This window comes from Sinocyclocheilus rhinocerous, unplaced genomic scaffold (assembly GCF_001515625.1).
Source record: "Sinocyclocheilus rhinocerous isolate Xijiao unplaced genomic scaffold, SAMN03320098_v1.1 scaffold257, whole genome shotgun sequence".
In the NCBI taxonomy this organism is placed as follows: domain Eukaryota; kingdom Metazoa; phylum Chordata; class Actinopteri; order Cypriniformes; family Cyprinidae; genus Sinocyclocheilus; species Sinocyclocheilus rhinocerous.
The window spans coordinates 260,918-278,466 of NW_015634026.1; the positions used below are offsets into that span (position 1 = coordinate 260,918).

Here is a 17,549-nt window from a genome sequence, read left to right on the forward strand (position 1 = left end):
TATATATTTTTTTAATTCTAAAAATGCTAACGTTTTCATTTAGGTTATGTTAGTTATAATTAGCTTTATACAAAACAACAGCAGTCTAAGGTATGTCCTCAATTTGTTGTGTTTGTGAGTTCATGCTTGCAAGTAAGGCATTTTGCATGTGTGTGTGTGTGTGTGTTGGTATGGTACATCAACTCTAGTTTTAGACACTGATTGTTTTGTGTGTGCCCTGCGGGACGGTTAGGATGTGTCCCAGTCCACAAAAATGCAATGCTGACCTTACCATGCACACACACACACTGTCCAACATTTGCCCACACAAAAATACACATGCATACACAAAATACACACACACACACACACAGAATGAAGTTGCTGTGGTCAGCCCACACATGACTCAGCACACATATATACACACATCCCCTTCCACCTCTAATGATATCCTACAGCATACTCACCAACTCAAGTCTCACAAATTGGAATAGGCACACACACACACACACACACACACACACGAACTCAAAATGCAAGAGATCAGCTTATTTTATTTCTCGGGGTCTATTTCTCTCGGTTTCTCTCTCTGTCACACTCTTGTTCTCTCTCTTTGTGACCACATACACTGGCAGACAGTCTGTCAGATTAAAACCAACAGGCATTTTGGAGCAGTCAAGGTTCAGTACGCAAACAGCGTCTTGTCTCCCCAAAAGCCTTGTTTAGACTGACCAAATCTCCGGCTCATCTGGCCATAGACTTTACACAACACAATAAAAATGCATATCATGAGGCCAACACAAACACCGCAGTGCATAAACACATAGACACTATCAAAACTACCTAGCTAAAAAAAATTCTATTCAAACATTTTTTTAATTTTCCATCTTGGTTATTGGTATATTAAAATGTCCAGTTGGACTACTATACAGCAACTTCAAATGAGGCTATTGCAATTTTAACTATGCATTTATATAAGTGTTAGCATAACTTATCTGGAAAAGTTCACTCGATATTTGTATTAGCAACCTAGCAAGTCATGCTGTTGAAGATCTAGTCACTGTAACACTGTATGTAACATGTAAACACTGCTTAACCTAAGGTAAGGCATCAATATGACTTTAAACATTATTAATTACAATGACTTTTAGGAGTAATACAACTTCGATCACTCTCAAATAATGTTTTATTAAAAACTTTCAAATAATTAAAATAACTTTTTTTAAATCAAATATTAATAACATTATTAGAACCCCTATTACCAATATTTGAAAAATTACACAACCTTTTTGTAACATTGGCCAATTTGTTTGCATTTTTTTAATGTTAGTATAACATATCTGAAAACATGCACTTAGCAAGTTGTTGAATATGTAGTCCAATAAAGTACAGCTTAATATAAGGTAACACATCAATGTTACGTTGATCATTTGGGGAACAATTATTATTATAATTATAAAAAACTTTTTTAGTTGTAGTACTCATCCTTCAATGACTTTCAAACAATGTTGCACTAAAACTAGGGCTGCACGATTATGACAAAACTCATAATTGTTGATTATTCCCTTGAAATTTATCACAATTTACATTGAATGATGTGTATACCATTGTTTGATGCAACTGCATGCCGTATTTTTATATGAAAATAAACAAGCTGAAAACACTCTAACTGAAAAACTTTTAGTGCTTTTCTATAGTATTAAGCATCAAATGTCAACTATACATCGGATTGGTTTCTTCTTTAAATTATAAAAAAGTAAAAATATGAATGGTATTATAATGTTAAAACTAAAACTACTATAGTAGTACTATAACTAAAACTAAAATTAAAATAATGGGAAAAACCCCTAAGATAACATGCAGAAAGAAAAAAAAAACACATCTTAAGCACGCAGATTAAGATAAGTGGACTTTGAACGATTAATTGCCGCTTTGAACGATTACGTAATTGTGGCATCCATAATTGTAATCACGATTAGAAATTCGATTAATTGTGCAGCCCTAACTAAAACGCTTTCACATAACTTTGTGGGAACTTGAATCAAAACACAAATAACATCATTATGCCTTCCATTAACAATATTTAAAAATAACACAACCTTTATGTAAGGTTAGCCAACATTTTTAGAATGTCCTAGATGGGACATAAACACAAAACATTGCCAACTATTCTATTAGTACACACTATCGATCATACTAACTCCCACAGTGGTACACACACACACACACACACACACACACACAGATACTCACTAATTAACTACAAAAACAGTTTGGAAACATTAATGAACTTGGGATCCTGTGTTCTGCTCATTCACATACAACAAATACTCTAAAGAAAAACTGCACTGAACAATCATGCTTTGTGTTTTCTTTTCTAATGGAAAGTGTTTATGTGCCTGTTTATCTGCTGATATTTTGTTATCTGAAAACTGCATTATAATCTATTCTCTGACAGCTCCGTGTTTAAGAAAAGCCGCAGCGCTCCACTGCATCTGAATGCGTGTGCGTAACGTGACGACCAATCCAATATCCCAAGAAACAGAGAGGAAGTGATGTAGAACAAAGCGCATTTCCATAACAGAGAGAATTCTAAATGACGAGTGTGTGTGAGATGTTCTGATATCCATAGACCACGGCATGATCCTTTCACTTCAGTTTCACGTTTAAGAAAAGCCGGACTGACGTTCTTCTTCTAAATGCCTGTGTGTATTAGTGCTGTCACAACACCAACATTTCAGTAGTTGATACCTAATGCAAGTGAACTTTTATGACAGAGGGGAAAGCTTTTATCCAATTAGAAATTACCTTCAGTCAATCCATACAAAAATGTGTAATTTTATTACAGTAAAAGTGTAGTAACCATGGTCTTTTGACCCATTTGGTTAACATTTGTATAACTACTACAAATACCATGGTTAAACTATGGTTAGTGTAGCAAGACCATGGTTAATTTGTGGTTACCATGGTTTAACCACAATAACCATGTTTTTTGGTTTTATTGTTTGCAAAACCATGGTTAATTTTTTAAGGGAATTACCATCATACATAGCTAACCATCACCCAATAGGATATATACTGTATAAAAACACTTTGCATTATTATGATGTTTAGTTGTTCTTTTATATTATATGTAACATATATGGTAGAAATAAATTGGCCTATAAGGTAGAATAAACTAATGTTTTAAAAGATATGCTACATTTTATAAGCTCAGAAGCTAACCATACTAGCTTAGCATACTGTTAGCCATTTAGCCTGCTATCCTTGTATATACCCTAAGCAAGTTACAACACATAATCATAGCAGTACTGTCAAGTATTACATATATACACAATTTCTCAGTTTGTTTACAAGTATTAGTTTAGTTTAACATTAGTTTAATAAGTATAGGATCAATAACAAATGTATATAAAGGCTCATTTGCCTAGCTTGAACAAACCTTATGAAAATTATCCATGGTTTTACTATAGTAATTTTGTAGTAACCATGTTTTTTTTTTTGGCAGATGCATTTGTATAACCACAGTTTTATTACAAATACCATGGTTAAACTATGGTTAGCATACCAAAACTATAGTTAATTTTTGTAAGGGAAACACAATCACAATTAAGCAATATTGCAATATGTTTTTGAACAGGCAACAAAATAGCCACCTATTGGGGTCTAAGAAGACACGACTGGAATGGAATACTTATTACTTACTAAAACTTTGTCTGTTATTTAATGGCCCAGTCAGTCAATGACTTCACAGACAGTGTTTCTGCATGAAGGTACAGAAACTGGTTTCACACAGGCCTCAAAGGCACCATAACGTCACGTCTAATGATCTAGAACAAATTTGAGTGAGCTTTAGACATAACCAAGTGAATATTTTATGACTACAATGCTTGTATCTCAGTAAAAACGGAATCACAAGTTGGACATTTATTTGGACAGATTTACTTACTCCCAACCACTTCATTAGACAGCAGTTTTATTCTTCACATAAGGATACGCCAACAAAAACAGACCAGATGAAGGCATTTCTATAGCTTTTACTGTCAGACAGCACTGCAGAAAGACTGTTAAAATTAAATGTATTTTAAATTTAGCATTAACTTTGTTTCTAAGTACTGGTAGTTTTTTTTTTCTGCTACTGCTTGTGTGTTTTTTCATCTGTGTGTGACAACAAATCCAATATTCTGAGTGTCGCATATAGGAAGTGAGGGAGAACGAATGGCCATTTCCATAACAGAGAGTTCTGATGGACTACGTGTGTGTGTGTGTGTGCTTGTTTTGGTGTCATTAATTGGAGCGGGATCTTTATTGCTGCTGGCACTGGTTTCTGTAAGCGTCCTGTCAGTCTGAGCCAACGACCTCTGAACACACACACACACACACACACACACACACACTCGTTTCCTTCACACATGCTGCGGCTAAACGGACAGCGCTAACAAGCGCAGTGTGTGTATGTATGTGTGTGTTTGAGGGGACATTTGTGATTTGGTGGTCCCTCATGCAATCATGCGACCCGCAGAAGCAGAGCAAAAGCCCTCAGAGAAAAAGTGAGCGGGAGAGGAGGACAGTGAGTTCAAAGCTACCAGTGGAGTGTCTATGTATTATGCATAAGACAAAGAAAGGCAGAACAAGTATGCGAGAGAGAAAAGTTGTGTGATTCCCTCTTGTCATGTCCAGTCTGTTATTGTGTGTTGTTCTGGTGGGATGAGTTTTATTTTGTGAGATGTGGTGCGCTCACTTCACAGGCTTTCTTGAACATCAGTATGCGCGTGTGTGTTTGTGAGAGAGAAAGATCAAACATCAGAAAAACTTTTAAACACACTCAAATAGACCAATGTTGAATACAGCTAAAAAGGCAATAAATTATCCTGTAGTATTAAAAAATCCTGAAATTTGTAGGCAAAAACGTCTGAAAACGTAGCAATGTACTGTATGAAACACAGATCACAGAGGACACTTTCAAACCAGGCAGATTTTGCTTCATCAAGAGCAAATTCATGCGCAAATCCTAAACCAGTTGTGAAATCTATCTGGGGAAATATCAAAATGACTGGATTTCATCTGCAAAAATTCACGAAACTATGATAAATACATGCTCCTTTCACCAAGTAATTATAAATTAAATGATATTCTCTTTGCAGTTCCTTTACAATCGCATCATGTGCAGTGTCCACTGCACTATATTTCATGATATACATATATATGATATTATGGGATTTATCACAAGAATGAAGACTAAATATACCACAGTTAATCTATAGTACTCTAACTGTTTGACTAATGAAATCCCATTGCCTTTCCAGCTAGTTGTAACTGCAGAATACAATCACTTTGACTGAATCATAATGAATAATGAATCATAATGAATCAATAACGAAATAACAAGGATAATGAATCATTCAAGAATTGTGACTTGGTTTGTATGACTCATTGCAAAGAACCAATTTAAAGGAATGATTCACTCACCTATTGAGCATTGCAATGGCTTGCGACCAAGTTTCCTTCTAACGAAAGCTATATTTAGACAATTAAATACTGTAGAGCAGAACAGTGCAAAAATGTAATGTCGCTATAGAAATATAAATGATCTATAATGACTTTTCTGATTTTTCTGTCTACTGTATATCTTCTTCAGAAACAGTTTGTTAGAACATTATGGCAGTGTTTGCCTCCAAATCAAGACTGAAACCAGAAGAGGGTCGAAGTCCACATGGTCCTGAGACCAAAACCATGAAAATATGCTCTTGGACTTGGATCTCAGTTCTTGAGTCCGAGACCATATTTTTATGATTTTTGTCTTGTCATGGACTCTGGAGCATGTGGACTGAGTCTTGACTTGGACTCGACCCTCTTGGTCTTGATTCAAATGAACGGGTCTCGACTACAACACTGCATTGTGGACAATACTTCACTCTAGAAACTACAATTCTCAATGTATATGAACGGAACAACCTTCAAATGTGTTCTTCAATCTGCTTTGAGACTCCTTACACATTTTCCTCAAAAAAACCTCCATAATCACCACGTCTCTCTTCAATTTAGCTTTCCTCAGGACATCACTGGACCAATTTGCAGTCTCATAAAAAGGCCTTGCTATCTAGTATAAAACAATTAGAGGAAGAGCGACAACCGTTAGTTGCAGGATGTACATTGTCATCTATATGAATAAAATTATGTCCCTCGTTCCAGCTTGAATGAACTGCCATCTGAATGCATGATTTTTAAAACAGAGGAGTCATAAAAAACATTATCCTTACCGTCCGTCCTCACAATCTGCCCAATTCAAGTTTTTCTTTCACAATAACCCTTTTAACCCACGTTCTTTGTATTTCATTTCTAACTTGAGGGAAAGTACTTTTTTTAAGCCTATTTGGACTTACTTTCCCAAGATTTTTCCTCAGTATTAGGGGTGTGCGATATTGACAAAATTAGTTCTTGATATTTTTTCGATAACGATAAATAATTGTGTTTTTATGCTGGTACCTTGGCCTGTCATGGATAAATAAATATGACACTAAAAATGCCAGAAGGTGGCGGCAAGTGCCTGTCTTAATTGAGTCATTTATTGAATCATGCATTCAAACGATTTGTTCAAAACAGCTGATTCATTTAGAAACGAGGCAAGTGGCTGTCTTCATGAATGGATCATTGATTTATTGACTTGATTTTTTCAAAAACAGATTTTTGATTTTTGTCATTCAGGAATGAAATACCGCACGCAGTGTTGCTCTGAGGCTACGTTTACACTAGTGCGTTTTCATTTTAAATCGCATAACTTTTGCTATGGTTACGCCTGACGTTTACATTACTCTGGCGTTTTCGACCCTACGATCCTTGTCTACACTGGCGTTTTCGCTGCGTTTCAGAAACGATCTCCATCTACACTACACAACCGAAAACGCATGTCACGTGACCATTCATGCAGGTACAACCGTAGGTAGCCTATGTATAGGTAGATTCCTAATATTTAGATGGCGGACGCGTCTACGTGTTAGGAGTGGTCGAATGGGGAATCTACCCATAGCCTACATATCTATGGGTAGAACAATGAGCATGATGTTATTGTTTACACGGTCGTCAAGGATACGCGGAGAGAATGTGGGCAGCACATTCAGGACAGGACACAAAAGTCTCTGTTTTGGTCCGTTTACCCTAGAGTTTTCAAACTAAACGGGGTCTGCAGCGTTTTCAAAAGTCTCCATTTTCAAGGGTGGAAAATGCCGGAGTAGTGTAAACGATAGGCGTAACCGTAGGAAAATGTATGCGTTTTAAAACGAAAACACACTAGTGTAAACGGGGCCAACAACGGAGATTTTCGAAAATGCTGCAGACCCCGTTTTAGTTTGAAAACTCCAGGGTAAACAGACCAAAACAGAGACTTTTGAAAATGATGGCATGGCTGCCCAAATTCGCTCTGCGTATCCTTGATGACCGTGTAAACAATAACATCACGCTCATTGTTGTACCTGAATGAATGGTCATGTGACGTGTTTTCGGGTTAGTGTGGATGGAGATCGTTTCTGAAACGCAGTGAAAACGCTAGTGTAGATGAGGACAAGCTAAGTCCCTGTCCACACGAACGCGGTTAATTTTAAAACCACAGCTTTTTCTAAGCGGTTAGGCCGTTCGTCCACAGGCAAATGCAGCACCAGTCCTTTTAAGACAAGTCATGTCACTCGGCGGCCATCTTTGAAACGCCTCTCGGGCATGCAAGTGCAACTTCTATCTCTTTGAATGGGGAAACATAAAATTCTCCAAAACTGTTCACTAAGCTTACGATTAAATTTCATATTTGAAATCTGGCAACAACTGTGTCATAAATGTTGTTACTTTTGCTCAAATAGCGTTATAAAAAGCTTACTTTTCAGGCTAGATCAGCCAGTGCGCATGCGCAGTCCTGAGCGCACGTCTCAGAGTGCTGACTGTTTCTATAGCAACTGGGACGCTTCTAACGGCAGCTGCAGTGACGCTCTGACTTTACCGATTAGCTCTTTCATTCAGAAGGCGGGGCTTCCTGCGATTGAGCGGCCATATTGAGCGTTGCATTTTTCCCCATTCAAAACTATACGAGTGACACGTCTTGGGTATTCTATAGTCTTTGCACCAGTTCACTGAAACCAAACAATTTTGAAAACGCCTGCCAGGGTGAACATTTTCAAAAACTCCGGTTGCAGTGTTATTGTGTAGAGTTTTTGGCTTGTGACGTCGGAGCCTGCGCTGTTATCTCCGCCTACTGGAAACTTTTTCAGGCTTCTGATTGGCCAACATGGCTTTACGGTTGAGATTATATCGCCACCTGTTGGTTTGTCATACTTTTGACAGTGCTTCATAGCATGCGTTTGCGCTTTCATGTGGACGGAGATTTTTTTAAAACGGAAGAAGGAAAAACTCCTTTATAACAAAATACCCATGTACGTGTGGACATGGCCTAAAGATACACTTATAACACTTTTTGTTTCTGATAGTACCCCCTCTCTCAACCCAAATGCCCTGTTTCCAGATCTAGTGTAAACATGGCCTGAGGCGAGCAAATGTTCTGCTCCGGCTTTGTTTGGAACTATTTTTGTTGATGAAACTTTTTGTTTTTTGAACTGTTGAATAAAATGAATATCTGAACATGTCTAATATTCATATGTCAGCTCGCACATTTATTAGCAGACGATTAAATAAATCGCACATCTCTACTCCGTATATTTGTCTCAGCTTTAGGTTCTTATTTTACAAGCAAAATAAAACAACTTTCTTTATAAACACTGACTAAAATAGAGCAAGATAGAAGATACCAAAATATTAAAATGAAACCGAAAGCGTGATAGAAAAGGTTCATGCTGTCCACCTTTGTGTTACAGTTTCCAAAACGACATCGTCCCTGTCTTCTGTATCTCTGTAGGAATAATAGGCACAGTGTGAACCGAACCCTGCTGACATGAAGGTGCGTGTTCACGCTCAAGGTTATATTAAACATCAATCAAGCCCAAGCATGCAGACACCACATTTCTGTGTTATAGTCCAGCGGTTATGTGTGTCACAGACACGCCAGTCTTCGTTAGCATGTAAAGCACCCTCCGTCCTTTAATATTTTACTTTGTGCCTTCACGGCTCTGTGGCCACTATAACGTTAAAAGCGGGCCGTTCAGACACTGAAGCAAAAAACCTGTTTCAAATCAAAACACGCCCTCAAACACACCCCAGTGAAAAATTATTTTAGAGAGCAAATCTGCACTTTATAGAAACATGATTCCTGGTATAACTAGTATTTATTAATGAGGAGTAGGAGGATTCGTAGATTAAAGTTTTAAGAAGCTAGCAAATATGGAAATGTAATGTGAGCCGTCAAGATTTAGAATCGAGCTGTGGATGAAAAAGTTGTAGGCCTACTAATGAAATGAAACCGTTTTCAGGCTCTGTTGGTCGGAAACATCATAATGCAGACATAGATGCACTCTGGGAGTCGTTATGGATAGAAAATGCGAAGTGCAGCTGGTGCTGTATCATTGTTAGTGTTGAGTTACTGTATGCTGAAGTACAGAGAGTGATGTTAACACCAGCTCTGTGATTGTCTTTAAAGGTGTTAATTGAGCCGAAGAACACTTTTATTATTGAATTGGTGAGTCACATTGTGTTTGTTTGTATTGTTTTGTCTTTAGCTTGGGTCTACTTTCCATTCACAGTGAATAAAATAAACTAAACTAAAATATTAAGTTATATATATATATATATTTTTTACATTAAAAAAAAGATTAATTACATTTACATAAAATAAAACAATAAAACAAATAAAACAAAAACAAAATAAAAATAAAGAAAAATAATACAAATTAAAATTAAATTAAAGTTAAAAATAATAAAAATTAAATTATTATTGAATTGGAAATAATACAAGCATTAATAAAAAAAATGGAATAAAAAAAATAAATAAAATAAAATAAAATATATAAACAATAGTAAAAACGAAATAAATATAAAATAAAATTTAAATATAAGCAATAAAAATAAAAATTAACAAATAAAATAACAATACAAGCATGAGTAAAATAAAAATATAAAATAAAAAAAAACAAAACAAAATATTTACCGATTATGTAATAATTGTGACAGGCCTATGTTGAGTTGATCTGAGCTTTGTTGTTTTGTGGACTGTGATGTGTTGTGAACAGTGAGGTTCCGTTGGATTTGATTACATCTCTGTGTTGTTGTGAGCGGAAATCTGAGATTCAGTCACAAAGACAGTCATCCACACACACACACACACACACACACACACACACACACACGCACACACACACACACACACACACACGCACACACACACACACACACACACACGCACACACACACACACACACACACACGCACACACACACACACACACACACACGCACACACACACACACACACACACACGCACACACACACACACACACACACACGCACACACACACACACACACACACACGCACACACACACACACACACACACACGCACACACACACACACACACACACACGCACACACACACACACACACACACACGCACACACACACACACACACACACACGCACACACACACACACACACACACACGCACACACACACACACACACACACACGCACACACACACACACACACACACACGCACACACACACACACACACACACACGCACACACACACACACACACACACACGCACACACACACACACACACACACAAGGATAGCTCATATGCCGAACCCCCAGAGAGCACGTCAGTTCTGCTGTAATAGAAGAAGAGAGCGAAAAAGAGCATAATATAAAAGACAGAGACAGGGAGAGAGAGAGAGAGAGAGAGAGAGAGGGAGGGAGATCCTGAACAGCTGCCAGGATTTATCCAAACCGTCCCTCGCTGTCCCACCAACGGAGTGACCAGAAACAGTTGTGTTGTGCATTACTGTGTCGGTCTGTTTTCTATTCTACTGTGTATTCTATTATGTATCTCTATTGTGTTGTGCTGTTGAGTTATTCTGCAGTATTATGCGTACTGTGTTCTGTTGTTGCTTTGTACTGTACTGTTGCGCTGTATTGTTATTGCTAATTAAAACTAAAACTATTAAAAATGGTTTTCATTAATTGAAAATAAAGCTAAAATAAAATAAGATATAAATACTAGATGAAAAACCTAAATGAAACTTAAATGAAAATCAGAAATGTTGTCTCTGCAACTAACTAAAGTAAAATTAGTTTGTTTCTAAAATATAAAAAAATTACTAAAACCAAAAATAAATAAATAGAAATAGATTATAAAATAAAAAAATAAAATAAATAGAATTAAATGTTATTAAATGTTAAAAAAAAAAAAAATAATAATAAAAATGACAAAAGTACATCACAAAATTAAAAAATTAAAATAAAACTGAAAATATAAAAATGTTAATTCAAAATATTAGTAAATACTATAATAGTATATAAATATAAAAAAACACAGCCATTGCATTGAGCTTTGTTTTCCATTCTATTGTGCATTCTATAATGTATTTCTATTGTGTTGTGCTGTGAGTTGTTCTATAGAATTATGTTATGTTATGCTGTTTTCTAATGTATTGTGTTCAGTTGTTGCTTTGCCCTGTATCTCAAAATAGTTTTCATTAATTGAAATAAAGCTGAGATAAAATAGATAGAAACTATTTTTCATTAATTGAAATAAAGCAGAAATACAATATAGATATTAGAATGAAAAAACATGTACATGAAAATTAGAAATATTGCCTTGGCTACTAACTGAAATAAAATAAAAGTTTAAGTTAAAGTAAAACTGAAAATTAAAATAAAGCTAAATGCATATGCCAATAAAATGACAAAAAAGACTTACACTAACATTAAAACCGAAAACACAGAAATAGAAGCCAATTCAAAACATTATTATTTAAATAACACTAAAATCACACTGCTATAGTTTTATTTTGTTGCATTCTGTTGTGTTCTAATGTGGTTTATATTGAGTTTATTGTGTTGTACTGTAAGAGACAGTGGCATTGGACGGTCGATAGTTTGAAGAAAAGAGTGAGAAGAGGACAGGGAACAAGGGAGCTGGCAAAGGAGAGAAGAAATGGTGTGATGAGAGAAAATGAGAGCACAGGAAGGATCAGAGCGTGATAACGAAAGTAAAAATTGAGCAAAGAGATGACCGAGAATGAGTGAAAGAAAAAGGAAATGAGAGCAGAAAAACCACAGAAGAGAGATCCAGAAAGAGAGAAAAGCAGTATTTCTTTTTAATTTGCCCTGCTGTAAAGAAATATCACAGAATGTATTGCAGAAATCTCGGCTGCTGGAAAGAAAGAGAGAGAGAGAGAGAGAGATGGAAGAGTGTTTGACTGCATAAGCATGCTCAAACTCTCACTGGAGGAATTCTCCTTTTGTGTTTTTAATTGTGGTCACCAGAGGCCTCATTGGCTGTTATCACGGCTCTGCTTATTGGCTGACAAAACACTGTTGTGATTTGATTGGCACCCTGAGAGACCCCGGCAACAAACCACGCCTACTTTCCGTTAGCTTGTTATTATGCAGAATCTTCATGCTGTGGGATCAAAGTTGGCCTGCACATAAATTCCCAAGCAAATTTACCTTTCACACTGTGTTGATGTGCAATATTTACATCTTATATGCATTTCATTAGCATTTGCCTTTCGGAGCGCTGCCTAAAATCAAGGATTTGCGTCTGGAAAATTGCCTAAAATGTGTCTGCGTTATAATGAGGTTAAAAAAAGCAGACTGTAATTTTGGTAATTAATAACTGCAAGCTTTTCTGTTTTTCTACTTTCTCTTTACTTCCGCCTGTCAAATTATTTCACTCTATTTCTTAAAGAAAACATTAACGTAGTGTAAATATCCTACAAAAACCTACTTAATATACAGCAGGTGTCGAATATTTGAGGTGGCGTAGATGAGGAAAACACAATCAAGGATTGAAGTTGATTAATTGTCATTAACCGCAGAGAGCGAAAAAAGGAAGAAAAAAAACCTAGATGAAGAAAACTTGTCAAGACAAACTTTGAAGTAGTTTTAAAAACTTGAAGTGTGAATGTTTTAAGGCCATGCAGTCTATCAGACAGAAAGAACAACAAAGAACGATAAAAGGAAAAAAGGACATAGAATGAACAACAGCGAGAACAACAGAGAGAACGATAGATAGTCCTAACGACAGACATAACGACAGAATGATAGAAATAACGACATATACTGTAACAGATATAACTACAGACAGAAAGAACAACAGATAGATATTGATTATAGGATAAATATAGCATGATAAATAGACATAACAGACAGAATGATAGATAGACACAATGACAGATAGATATAATAATAGATATAGCGGCAGATAGACAACGACAGATTGATAACAACAGAACGATATATAAAACGACAAATAGACAATGACAGACAGAATGATAGATATAATGATTGATATAATAACAGACAAACAGATATAACCACAGATAAAACAATAGATGTAATGATAAATATAACTTTAGACAGACAGATATAACTACAGACAGAAAGATGACAGACAGATATAAAGATCGATAAAATGACAGACATTACAAAAGACAGAATGACAGACATAATGATAGATATAATGACAGCCAGACAGAACGACAGACAAATATAACGAAAGATATAACTACAGACATAAAGAATGACAGACAGATTTAACAAAAGACATGCCTACAGACAGAAAGAACGACAGACAGATATAAGGACAGATAGATAGAATGAACGACAGACAGATATAACTATAGATAAAATGACAGACATAACAACAGACACAATGACAGACATAATGATAGATATAATGGTGAATATAACGACAGCCAGACAGAAAGACAGACAGATATAACAATAGATATAACTACAGACAGAAAGAACAACAGTCATATTTAACGGTAAAACGACAGACTTAACAACAAACACAATGACAGACATAATGATAGATATAATGGTGAATATAACGACAGCCAGACAGATATAACAATAGATATAACTACAGACAGAAAGAACAAGTCATATTTAACGATAAAATGACAGACATAACAACAGACAGAATGCAAGACAGAATGATAGATACAATGATGAATATAACGACAGACAGATATGGCAATAGATGTAACTACAGACAGAAAGAACGATAGGCAGATATAACAACAGATATAGCGATAGAGAAAAACAGACAGAATGACAGACATGATAATAACAGAGAGATAAAACAACAGTTATAGCTATAGACAGAAAGAACAACAGACAATATACACTGTATAGAACCATATCTACCACGATATAATAGATAATAATGATAGATACTGATAGATATAACGACAGACAGATAGATATAACAATATCTATATATATAAGACAGACAGACAGAACGACAATGATGATAAACGATAAAAAGACATACTGACAGACAGAATGATACAGTAGATGGATACTGTATAACGATAGATAATCACACATACAATGACAGAGATATATAACAACATATATAATAATAGATATAACTAGAGACAGACAGAATGACAGACATAATGATAGATATGACAAATATAAAGACAAACAGACAAAACAACAAATAATGATACCGTAGATATAACGAAAGACACAGAACAACAGACAGACAATGATAAATAAATTGATATACAGAATGGCACTTTTTGCAAAGTTAACAAAAAACTTAAATATTCTATAGTTACTTAACTACCTCACTTCGATGAATTGTCAGGTTTTTTATAAATGCAATAAGCCATTCAATACAATTCAGAACTACAGTGATTTTACCACGGTAAGGGATGTTCTTACAGATTATGCAACAATCTCATATATCGTTATCATACAAATCGAAATAAGGCTGTATTGACATTTTCAGTCTCAGAATCTATAATGTCTGATGCCCACGTACATTATAACGCCGTCTCATTATGAACACACACAGAGACACAGAAGCTTCCCGTCCCAGTGCATCATGGGAAATCTCAGCCCCCAGCGGATCAAATTCCACCTCCTTTTCCTCGCTTTCTTTCTTTCTTTAGTTCAATCTCTACTTCTCCCTGCTATCTGATCCTCCCTTTGTTACTACTGCTACGAGCAACTGAAATTTCACACGCTTGTCAAATCACACTTATGCACTTCACACACACACACAAACGCTTCATATAATGTCATGAATAGACATGACTAAATACATTTATGCACTCCAGCTCTCTGATGTTTTATACGCGCACAAACACGTTTAATTAGCCATCTAAACGAGGACATAGCTCAAACCAACTACAAATCCCAAACCTACAAGAAAACTTTTGAAATATTATTCATCATTTAATCGTTTTTTCCAAATGAAGGTGTCTTCGAATATCTCCAAAGGGAGTTTTACTCAGATTTACTTCAGTTCTTATCCTCGAACTATAACTAACTCCACATACGTCAAAAGGCTGATAGCATGCGATGTATTAAAGTTCCAGGCGGTCTTGATTAAACAGCAATAACATTTTGAAATCATACATCATTAAAAGAAAACTCTACATTTATGAAGCCTTTTGACATTCGGTAACTCAAGACTCACACACATACAGTACACACAATCTGGAGAGTTTCCATATGTGTGATCGCAAATAGCACAAACACACACACACACACACACACACACACACACTCACACACACACGCAGTGAGGAAATCTGGTAAGTTCATTACATATAATGGAAAGGCTGCTGTGGTAGTAAGTTGTAGAAAGAGTATCAATTACATTGAAAAACAAATGACACACACAAGCACGCTCGAGGTCTATCTATGTCACGTCTGCTCTGAACACCCAAATAACCTGGGGCTAAAGTAAAATATCTCAATCATTTAGCTTATTATAGTCAACAGTCTGCAATAGCCATTAAAGTGAGTGTGTGCTTCTGTGTGCATGTGTGTGTGTGTGCATGTGTGTGTTAACAGAAAGAGAGTCCAGCTGGTATTGAACTTTTCATGTATAAGTCTAACACTAGGTAAGAAAGAAGAGAAACAGATGAGAAAGGAGAGAGGTCACAGAGGCGGTGTTTTTGGCCCCTTTTGGTCAGCTTTTGAAAATCTGATCCCAAATGCGATGTATAGGTTAAGTAAGTATTTTTCCATTTCATTTTCTCCATAGGGATTTCAGAAAGGCCATGCAACACACCAACCAGCTCTGAGGTGAATCACAACATTATAAACTTTGATTTTATGCAAAAAGTATATGGAAATTTTACAAAAGGACATAGGTAAAATTAATTAGGTTCATCAGTGAATAAACTATGCATCTTATGATGCAGAGCACATGATGTAATTGAATCAAAAACAAATATAATATTGGCATATAGCCATTGATTAAGTATTTAAACAACATATTTTGAGTTTATTGCTAAATACTTAAAATATGTGTAAATATGTACAAATAGTTCAGTTGTTTGAATGGACACAATGTCATTCGCAATGCTTTATAAAGCAGTTTCTGTTTCCATAAAAACTGAGATGTTAACTAAAACTATTAAAAAATGTTTTTATTAATTGAAATAAAGCTGAAATAGAAAAAAAAAACTTAAAAATACAAGTAATGTAAAATAAAATGTTGTCTTGGCAGCTAAATGACAAAGTTTAAGGTGAAGTACCAGCATAACACTAAAACTAAAATAAAAACAGAAGCTAAAAAGAAAAAAGACAAAACACGCAAATGACTGAAAATGTAAAAATAAAAGCTGATTCAAAATTTAGATATAAATTACAAAATGAATGAATACAATAATAATAAATATATAATATAAAAATAACACTGCATCTGGATTATGAATTTGTTTTTCACCAGGAAATAGGCAATTAAACATGATAAAAAAAAAAAAAACCTAGTGCCTAATCTCAGAGAAGTAGGTCTCTTGTGAAAGGTCTACGTTATCGTTATCATTAAAAAAAATTATATATATATATATATATATATATATATATATATATGGAATATCTGGAACCTTTCTCAATTGGCAATAAAAAAAATAATTTTAAATTTAAATTAAATTCAAATTTATGCATTTGGCAGATGCCTGGACTGCTTACATATCATTTAAAACATCATAATACTGCACATATGTTCTTCCATTTTAAAAACGTCTTCGTGCAAAAAATTCACATGGCGTGGAAAGCATTTATATATATACTGCAGCAGTGCATAATGAATCTTAGCATGAAAATGATTATCAATACATAAATCAAAATCATTTTTCCATTTTCACATCCTACAGGGGTGCCGCATCTTAACGCTGCTCATTTGCATAAACTTAAACTTTGTCATGTTATTAAACACGCCCTCGTTAGACACATGTCATTGAAAATCGTGACTCTCATTGAAAACAAATTATTTCCGCTTGCTCTGTCACTGCAAAACGCTGTACATATATGAACGCCCCCTGAGACCGAGAGACTGTTTTTCGTTACTCTTTTCCATGGGTTTCTACTTTTTGTTATATCTCTGTCTCCACAAGAACTCATTCAGTCTCGCTCTCTTTGTCTGCAGGTTAAAGGGTT

General features: G+C 35.4%; 1 protein-coding gene across 1 annotated transcript in view; it reads right to left on the reverse strand.

The window, feature by feature from the left end:
* Window positions 1-17,549, reverse strand: part of LOC107745210 (protocadherin Fat 3-like) — a 150,907-nt gene that overhangs the window by 80,389 nt on the left and 52,969 nt on the right. The window lies entirely within an intron of this gene.